Source organism: Coenobita brevimanus, chromosome 44, assembly GCF_032717465.1.
Source record: "Coenobita brevimanus isolate Jiangsu-jjx chromosome 44, ASM3271746v2, whole genome shotgun sequence".
Classification (NCBI taxonomy): domain Eukaryota; kingdom Metazoa; phylum Arthropoda; class Malacostraca; order Decapoda; family Coenobitidae; genus Coenobita; species Coenobita brevimanus.
In genome coordinates, this window is record NC_136997.1 from 22,415,016 (window position 1) to 22,425,058 (window position 10,043).

Here is a 10,043-nt window from a genome sequence, read left to right on the forward strand (position 1 = left end):
AACCAGAATCACCCCAGCTGGCCACAAACACACATACTCTAATTATAAGACAGCCAACTGGGAGGCCTTTCTAACTGAAACAGAACAACATTTCGAAACACTAAACAGTACACCCATCACAAACATCAACACTGCTGTGCACACTTTCAATACAGTTATAGAAAATGCAGACAAAAGACACATCCTTAGAGGCAACAGAAAGAGACACAACCCCAACTTCACACCAGAAATTCAAGGCCTCATCAAACAACGGGACACACTGTGACACTCCCCAACACCCCATATACAAGACACCGTACAACAAATACAAGAACTTAACACTAAAATAAACAATAAAATATCAGAACAGCAAACACTAAACTGGAAAAATTACCTCCAAACACTCGACCACAAAACAAACACCAGCAAACTCTACAAAACACTAAACAGCATCACACTTTCCAACAGCAACACCACACAATTACACGCTGCCATCAGAATAACAGACACCATACCCTCAAACAAACAACAAGCAAACACTCTCATCAATCACTTTTCACAAGTCAGCCATCTAAACCCCCATTGCGACGACAGACATATCATCCGACGTAAGAGACAGTTCCCCACAGACCCAGACTATGCACCTTTCACCTACAACCAGATGAAGCACATCATTAACAACCTTAAGCATTCATCTGCCTGTGGACCAGACAACATAAGCAATAGTCACCTTAAACACCTTGGACAACAAGGGATACAAGCACTCACCAACATATCAAACTACAGCTACTCACACAACATAATACCCAACATCTGGAAACATGGCATTATCATCACTATCCCTAAACCCAACAAAGACCCCACGTTACCCTCCTCACACCGCCCAATCACACTCCTCTGCACCCCCTCTAAAGTCACTGAACGACTGGTACTACAACTAGTCGCACCTCACATTCCCCTAGCCCAGTACAACATGGCTTTAGGCCACTACACTCCACAAACACCCTTCTTACAGACCTTACACAGAGAGTGTTTGATGGCATGAATTCAGCTAGGCCACCACACAGAACACTCCTAATCACACTAGACATCAGCAATGCTTTTGATACCCTCCCCCGCCACAACATGCACAATAACACAAAAAGATGGCTGGCAAACTACTTAGCAGGCAGATGCGCACATGTAACAATTGCTGGTCAGTCTTGTAACATCAGAAACTTCAGAAACGGCGTCCCCCAAGGATCTGTTTTGTCCCCTACACTCTTTAACCTATACATGTAAGACATACCCACATCCCACACACCGCAGATACACATAGCTACCTATGCAGATGATATAACACTTACATGTACGCACCAAAACGCAAACACAGCTGCACACATCATTCAACCTTACCTCAACTCACTACACGAATGGTTCACCACAAACAGGCTCAAAATAGCCCCAGCCAAATCTACAATGACCCTTCTCACAAACTGGACACCAGAACACAGTCACATCCCACACCCCACCATAAACAACACTCCTGTACCACACACACACACACACACACACACACACACACACACACACACACACACACACACACACACACACACACACACACACACACACACACACACACACACACACACAAAATCCTTGGGGTAACATACAATACATCACAAACATTGAAAATAAAATAACACCAAGACTCATTGCCTTGGGGTCACTTGCCCATACAACATTCAGACACAACAAAGAAACCAACACCACAGTATACAAACTATACATACGTTCAGCGATAAATTATTCAAGCCCTGCCTGGGCTCCTAACCTCACCAAAACACACTACAACACTCTACAGACCATACAGAACAAGGCCCTAAAAATAATCACAGGCTGCACAGCTACTACACCCACAGACCACCTACATCAAGAAACCAATGTCCTCAAAGTCAAGGATCACCTAGACATGAGAGGCACCCAGTTTCTTGCTGCTGCCTCCACAAACCCACAACATCCACTATATTACATGGCAACACATCCACCCACACCAAGGAACATCAAAACAACACCCAGCACAAGATACCATACACAAATACTGTCGTCTCTTCCCCCTCGCCCATCTCAGACCAGCTTCCAGAAGCATATCCACACTCAGATCACTCACCGCTCCATTCAGTTACTTAAAGACAACACACAGCTGCATGCTCGGCCTCTTGACATCCACGCTTCTGAATCTTATCTCCCTCGTGAGGACAGGGTCCACCTGACCAGGCTGAGATGTGGGCACCATCCAGGCCTCTTCAGCTACCAGAAGAGGCTAGATGACTCTGTCGCTGATGCCTGTCCAGGATGCAACACAGCACCCCATACTATCAAGCACATTATGGAAGACTGCATTGCACACAATCACCTACACCAGCAACACAACATACTGTACACTCTTTGAGAGCTCTGTGGGAAATCCCAGCCTTGGCCATGGTCTTCCTAAGGGACTCGGGGCTGTTCGGCCAGACTGCCTATGGAACAACAACAACATGGAGACAGATGAATGAGAAGTGGAGGAGCGTTGTGGAGGTAATGTGGATTAGCTGAAAAGTGTTCGAAGTACCCTGACATGTTTGGATTTTGTGGAGAAAATGGAGAGAGACTAGGAGAGCACATGTGGAGGTAGGTGGAGACAGATAAATTAGGAAGTGGAGGAGCGTTGTGGAGCTGATATGGATGTACTGGAGGAAGTAGTCTTAAATGTTTGGGTTATGTGGAGAGAATTAAGAGAGACTGACTAGGAGAGTGCATGTGAGTGAAGTGGAAGAGGTAAGAGAAAAAGAGAAGAGGGGGATGCTGAGGGTAGGGTGAAAGGATGGGGTGCAGAGGTACAGTATATGAATGAGCCTGGTGTTAGGTTGAGGATGTTGTTATGTCTCCTTAAGGATTACCGTCCGAAGATAGAAGAATAATATATAAAAATTACATCAACCGTCCAAAGGAGTTTAGGTAGGCATAATAAACATCCCAAAAAGTATAATAAAAAAATATACCTCTTTAGACAAATAATGTCCCAGAACAAAAGATACGATACAATAAGTAACAGTGCTAAGGAAACCATACATAAGGGAAGATGATCAGACGCAGGCTTGCTGCCACCAAATGATTTTATTCAACTTGGGAACGGGAATGAAGACGCTGCCTGGTCTCTTTTAAACCACTTCTATAGGCAGTAATTATGGTGAGTTAACTCTACAGTTCAGCGGGTTTAAAATGTTTCGTTCATATGCCGTGAAAGAAACAACAGATGGCGTCACATTTATCATTATGGTATCCCTCTCCAGCACCAGCCAACAATTATCTCACATTCATCTTAAGTAAACACGAATCACCTTTAACTAAATCACATCCAAGCACAAAACATGAAAAGTACCATAAAGAAGAGTAATAATAAACGAAATAGCGTAATAACGATAGAAATAGCAATTACCGCATCCCTGCTCTCGTCTCTCTCTCACGTCGGTCGGACAAATCAGGGAATCGAGAGGGTTTAATGGTTCAGAGGATTCGAAGCAGGAAGATGAGCATTACCGTGGAGAGTTTTGAACACCTGATTCTAACTCGTTCACTGTGACGCCTCCTTTCTCTAGCCTATTGTGCTATATTCAGACAATTTAAACATACTAAGCGGATATTTCGATCTAGAAGAGTTAGATATAGGTTTCATTAACATTTTTAGTAGGAGACGTCTTACTTAAATGGCATAAGATCGTCTGGAGTTGAATGAGACGGATGAGAGACATTCAGCTCAGTCTTGATCCTGCATCATTTCAGAGCGAACCTGTGGCCAATCTGTCTAGGGAGCTGGACTCTGTCTCGTTTATTGAGAAACTATTTCCTGGTATTTTACCAGATTTTGGCCACCTTTGGGACTTTGTGTCTGACAATAAAATTATTTTTTGTTTTACCTATTTTTGCTCAGGCTGACAGATGTCTGGCTGACTGTGAGCGAGTGTGGGTGTGTGTGTGGGTGTGATTTTTTTTTTTTTTTTGGCCTGCCGTTAGCGTCTCTTACTGTAGAACGACGCCAAACCCTGAAGGGCTGCCGTTAGGGCATTTCCATGAGGGGGGCCTTTAGGGCCTGGTTAAAGAAGGCAGTGAGGGGGGCTGCTGTTAGATTAGGGAAGTCCCTCACAGAGCAGTGGCAGGGTCTCCTACATCACCCTTTAGAAGGTGGGGAGCATAGGTTGCACGTCACTGTAGGGAACTTGGCCAGTTTTTCTGTTTATCTCTTTTTTGCAGTGAATATCTGAGCGTCTGCATGTGTGAAGTCTGTTGCGGGGAGCATGAAGAGATCCAGCATCCCTAGGCCCATGGGGCCTGCCTGCCACCCTCCCCCTCCATCGAGGCCCTCCCCCTTTAAACCAGTGGCCGTCGCAAAGTGGGAGCAGCAGCACCCACTTCTTGTTGCCCAGGGATTCCCCTCAGTTTCTCCTTCTCCTCAATCCACTGGGGCTGTTTCTCGTCACCACTATGCTACCTCAACCAACTCCTTGGCAAGTTCGGTGAAGGTCACCTGCCTCTATGAAGTGATGGAGGACTTGACTACTGCTTCACCCACTCTCTCCACCAACTCTGGCACCCTAGCTTCCTCTCATGCTGTGCGTGGTCCTGCCGCTAAGACCACGACGCCACACTGCCCCGCACCAGCTCCCTCCAGGCCATCACCTTCCCCAGCTCGTTCTGGCATGATTACAGGCGTTTGTGCCTCTGTGGCGCCCCCAGCCACTGCTCCTCCTGCCCAGGCTGCCATCTCTGCAGCCCCTGCTGCCTCTCCAGAGAACGACGACTGGTACCCTGTGTCACAGAAAACACGGCAAGCGACACAGGGAAATGACTCCCACCTGGCATCATGCTCTGCAGCTCCACGAGGGCCTCCAACTGCTCCGTGCCCTGTAGTCTCTGTCATGGCACCTCCACCACTCTGTTCCACCTTCCCCACTTTTCAGCTTCCTGTTCAGTCGGGACACAGCACCAGTGACGACGCAGTCGCTGCCCTGGAAAGTCACCTGCCAGGGCTTGTGGTTACCAACTGCTTCAGACGCGATGAGAGCTGCATGCTGATCCTGGTTACCGAGGAAGTGTATCTGCAGCTGATGGAGGTGGCGGAGGACAAGGTACTGCAAGTGCAGCTCGTAGAGCTGACTCGTGGTAGACAGCACACCAAGCAACAGTCATGGGATATCCCCGGCATATGCTGGTGGATATCCTGCTCAAGCACAGCCTAGTGGAGGAGGCAACGTGGTGCCAAAACCACTGCACATGGGAGGAGACGCAGCAGGTGTGTGTGACCCTGAGTGGCCCTCTGGTGCCACAGCTCAATCTGGGGAATAGGGGTACGTATTACCTTCTCCCTTATACGCCAGAGACGTTGAGGTGCTACCCTAGCCAATGGTATGGCCACCATCACACCAACTGCTACCGCCCTGTGGTGTGTGGGATATGCAGTGGTACACATGACACTGAGTGGTGTCTGGCGTGCTTCAAAGTGAAGGAGCCTGTTACTGCCCACTGCCCTAATTGCTCAGGGTCTCACCACACATAGCATCCCAGCTGCCTTGCAAGGGTGATGAGAATGACGCAGGGACGGGAACGGAAGGTTGCGTAGGTGAGGAACCAGCAGGCCACCAGTGCCACTGCAGCTCCCCCAGGTACTTTTGTCTGGGGACAGCAACGACACCCCACTGCACCAAGTCCGCCCACTCTCAATGAGACCGACTATCCACCTCTGCCCACAGGCATCATCCAGGGCCAGACCACTGCCGAGATCCACTGTAAGATAGAGCACTCTCCCCAGGGCCTGTCACCCAGCTCATGGCTTCGTCCCACCCCAGGCTCTTATCCAGTCAACTCCCTTTTTCTTGTTGGAAGAGCTCAAGTCGCTGGGGATGCAAATAATTGTGGCAGTAGTGCATACCATTGCAGAGATGACAGGGATGCTGATGAGCACAGACCCTGCTGTTGCCACGGTCAGTCGCATTCTTGATGAGACCTATGAGGAGAAGCGGCAGCTCCACTTTGCTGCTTCTCCTCACTCCCACAGAAAGCCTTATCTAGCTCAGAAAAATGAAGTCCAGCCTTCCTCTGCCCCTCCACCAGCCGCTCAGGTGTCATGTCCTTCACTGCCCTCGGCAGAGCCCCTGACAACACCGACTGTGGTCATGATGATCCCAGTGACCCAGGTTCCAATGGAGGAAGCCTCGCAGCCAGATCCACCTGCCTGTGAGTTGCCACCTCCTGCCTCCACATCCTCCAGTGCAACTGTTTAGGGGCCAGGAATAAGCTCCCGCTCTTACTGGAGGCAGCTATGAGGGACCGTCCTCATGTCTTCCTGCTACAGCAGACACTACTGCCAGAGCAGGCAGCTTTCCATCTCCCGGGTTACACACTCATATCCTCCCACATGTGCATGGTGTCACAGGGGTTGTGCCGTCCTGGTTCGTGACCACATCGCGTCCACAGATTGTGACCCCTCTGCCTTCGGTGGGCCTGATGTAGAGGTACAGGGCGTGGTCTTTCAGCTGGCGACATCATCCCTAGCGGTGTACAACATATACTGAAGTCACAGGGGCACCCTGGAGGTCGGAGACCTGTTCTCCCAGGCTACCACGGCCTCTGTGTACATCAGGGGTGACTTCAACACCACCACGCCCTTCTGTCCTCACTTCCTTGGTCCAGTGAAACAGAGCAGCACATCTCCTTAGTTCTGCAGATGTGTGGTGTCTCCCTTTTAAATAACACTGCCTTGGCCACACATATTGCTGGGGATCACCTCGACCTGTTGTTTGTCTCTTCCCCCCTTGCGGGCTCTGCAATGTTGTCACTCCATCCCCATCTTGTTGGCAATCACTTTGTCATACAGGTCACTCTGCCCATGGCTCCACTTCCACCTGCCCCACTCTGTCCGCCATGATGGGATCTCCGCAGGGCTGACTGGGCTACATTTGGCCACGCTTTGGTGGCAGCCTTTGAGGCATCTTGTCCTGCCCTGGACCTAGAGAGCTGAGCGGATCATGTAACCCATGCTTTTACACAGGTGGCCTCGCTCACTACACCGCTGCAACAACGATCCCCGAGGTGCTACCGAGACGGCTGGATCTATTGTGACAGGGTCAGGGAGCTGAATAACAGGCTAAATGCGGCATGCAGGCAGTACCAGCAAAGCCATACATCCCTGAACCGTCGGTAACTGGTTGCGGTTCAGTGCCACGTAACATCTGAGAAGCGCCACATCAATGAGGAGGCATGGATCAGGTGGTGTTGTACCCTGGATTCTCACTCCACTCTCCATGAGAAGTGGAGAATTCGGTCCATTGCTGATCCAACTTCTCCTCTCTCACCTTCTCATCCTGACCCTGCTGCTGAGGCCAGCCATCTTGCACAGCACTTCGCGGACCATTCGGTCTCCCACAATCTCCCGCAGTCCATCCGAGCCCTACAAGCGCAGCTGTCTGCCTCCCATTTCGCTGAGATCCAGGCTGCCTTGGAAAGGCCTGACCCAGCTGATTGCCCTATCACCAGCGGGGAACTCCAAAAAGTGCCGCCCTGTGGGAGTAACACTGCACCTGGGCTCAACGGACTCCCATACTGTATCTTATCCCATGCTGGAGATTGAGGTAGTGAGTGACTGCTTGATCTGCTCAACCTCTCGTGGTCCGATGGTCGGCTGCCGAGGTTGTGGAAGACAGCTATCATCCATCCAATTCTAAAACCTCGCAATCCCTCCACTATGCGCCCTATCTCCTTTCTTAGTGTCACTAAGACAGTGGAGAGGGTTATGCGCTCTCGCCTTGCCTGGTGTCTGGAACTGCTACACCAGAGGATTTGTGCCTACCATCTAGGCAGGAGTGCTACTCACTGCCTAGCATCCTTCCTCAAGGAGCTTAGAGGTGGAAGGGGGATGCCTGTCTTCCCTGACCTCGAAAAAGTCTTTGAACTGGCCAGCCCTATTGTTATTCAGGTGGCTCCTGCAGCCAAGACAGTCATGGGTCAGGGACTTCTTTGAGAAGCATACCGCAGAGGTCCGCTTCCGGGGGCACCTCTCCCCGTTTTATCGTCATCCCATTGGCACCCCCCCGGGAAGTGTCTTGAACCTGTTACTGTTCATTCATTCTGGTGGACGGGCTACTGACTATCAATTACAGCCCTGGGGTGACCCTCTTGAGTTACGCCGACGATTTGACCCTTGTCTTTATGAGACGAGATTGTTTTACCCTGGCCCACTCAGCTCTTTCCAAGCTGCATGCCAGGTGCAATGAGCTGGGCCTGAAAATGAACTTGGCAAAGACCAGATGTCTCCCCTTCAGCCTCCATCCCCTAGAGTAGACTGTAGCACCAGTCGAACAGGGCAGTACTCCCGAGGTTGATGGCAAGCTGGTGATAGGGAGAGCTGGAGCTCCTGTTTCACCAGCCCTCAGGACTTGATCCTGACCATCTCCCTTTTCTGAACATTTTCAGTGCATTCATTTACACAGAGAGTAGGCCAGCATGCTCTCATAATACCTCTACCTTCAACTGTCTACACCACACTACATGCACATAACATATCACACCTTCTATTCACATCTTTAGTAATGGCCGCTGCAATCTTACTGTCAAATGAGGTGGTACCTTGGATTGCCACCACCAGCAGGGTAGGGCTGGAGGCACAGGGTCCTCCTGGTCGCCATCAAGCGACTGTGCCGGCAGCGACTGTTGCTATTTCCGGGAATGCTCGTCAGCAAAGAGGTGACGGTGCGGCCTTCTTCTTTACCAACATCCGCGGCCTTACCACAAATTTAAACTCAGTTCATTTTTTCCTTCAGTCCATATCCCCTTTGGCTCTTTTCCTCACAGAACCACAAATCTCACCCTCTACCGATATATCTCCATTTTGTTTTCCAGGTTACCATCTCCTTACAAACTTTCGTAACAAGGGCGGCACCTGTTGTTATATCAAATCCCAATATACAGTTGACACTATTTTAAACTTCACTTCATCCAGTTTTGATTACTCATTATATAAATTAAATTGCCAAAACATTACCAAATATATCTGTGTAGTTTATTGTTCCCCCAATGCTTCTTCGGAACCCAGTGTATTTGATTCCATATCCACTCAGTTAAGTAACCTTGACCTTGCCCTTGGCAATGAAATTACCATTTTAGGTGATTTTAACATACACAATGTTGAATGGTTATTGCATTCTGCCCGGACCGACGACGCTGGTCTAGAGTGCGAGCTGTTTGCGGAATCGTTTAATCTCACCCAGTTGGTAAAGCAACCAACCAGAATACCTGATAATCCTGACCATAATGCCCATCTCTTGGATTTATTCTTGACAAATAATCCAGATCAATACAGGATAGAGGTACTGTCAAAACTTGGATCTTCTGACCACAATCTCATCCAAGCCTCATTAGTTAACCCTCCTACACCTCCCCATTCTGAACCTGTCGGGGTGACCCAATGGCACTTTGACAGGGCAGACTGGGATGGATTTAGAAATTATCTTGCTGATGTTCCATGGCAGTCTTTTTTCTCTAGTGATCCCAATTCTACCCAGTCCCACATTTGCGACTTAATACTAGTTGGTATGGATTTATTCATACCAAGTCAACAATTCACTAAAAGATCAAACTCTCCAAAATGATTTGATGGCAATTGTGCCAGAGCAACAGCCCAAAAGTCATTAGCATATAACTCTTACTTAAAATCAAAAACATCTGAATCACTCTCCCAAATTAAAATTGCTAGAAATCATGCAAAAGCTGAATTAAGTCTATCTAAATCAAACTTTCTTCAAAAGCAAGCATCAAAACTACCTAACAACCCTAATGACAATAGAATATTCTGGTCAACTCTTAATTCTTTCAATAATAACTTTAACAAGTCATCTTCCATTCCCCCACTAAAATCTTCAGATGGCAATATTACAAATGACCCACGTGGGAAAGCAGATATCTTTGCTAGTACCTTTGCCAGAAATTCTACCATAGATGATACCAGCCAGAATGTCTCAGTACTGGAACTTGACTCTCCCGAAATTGCC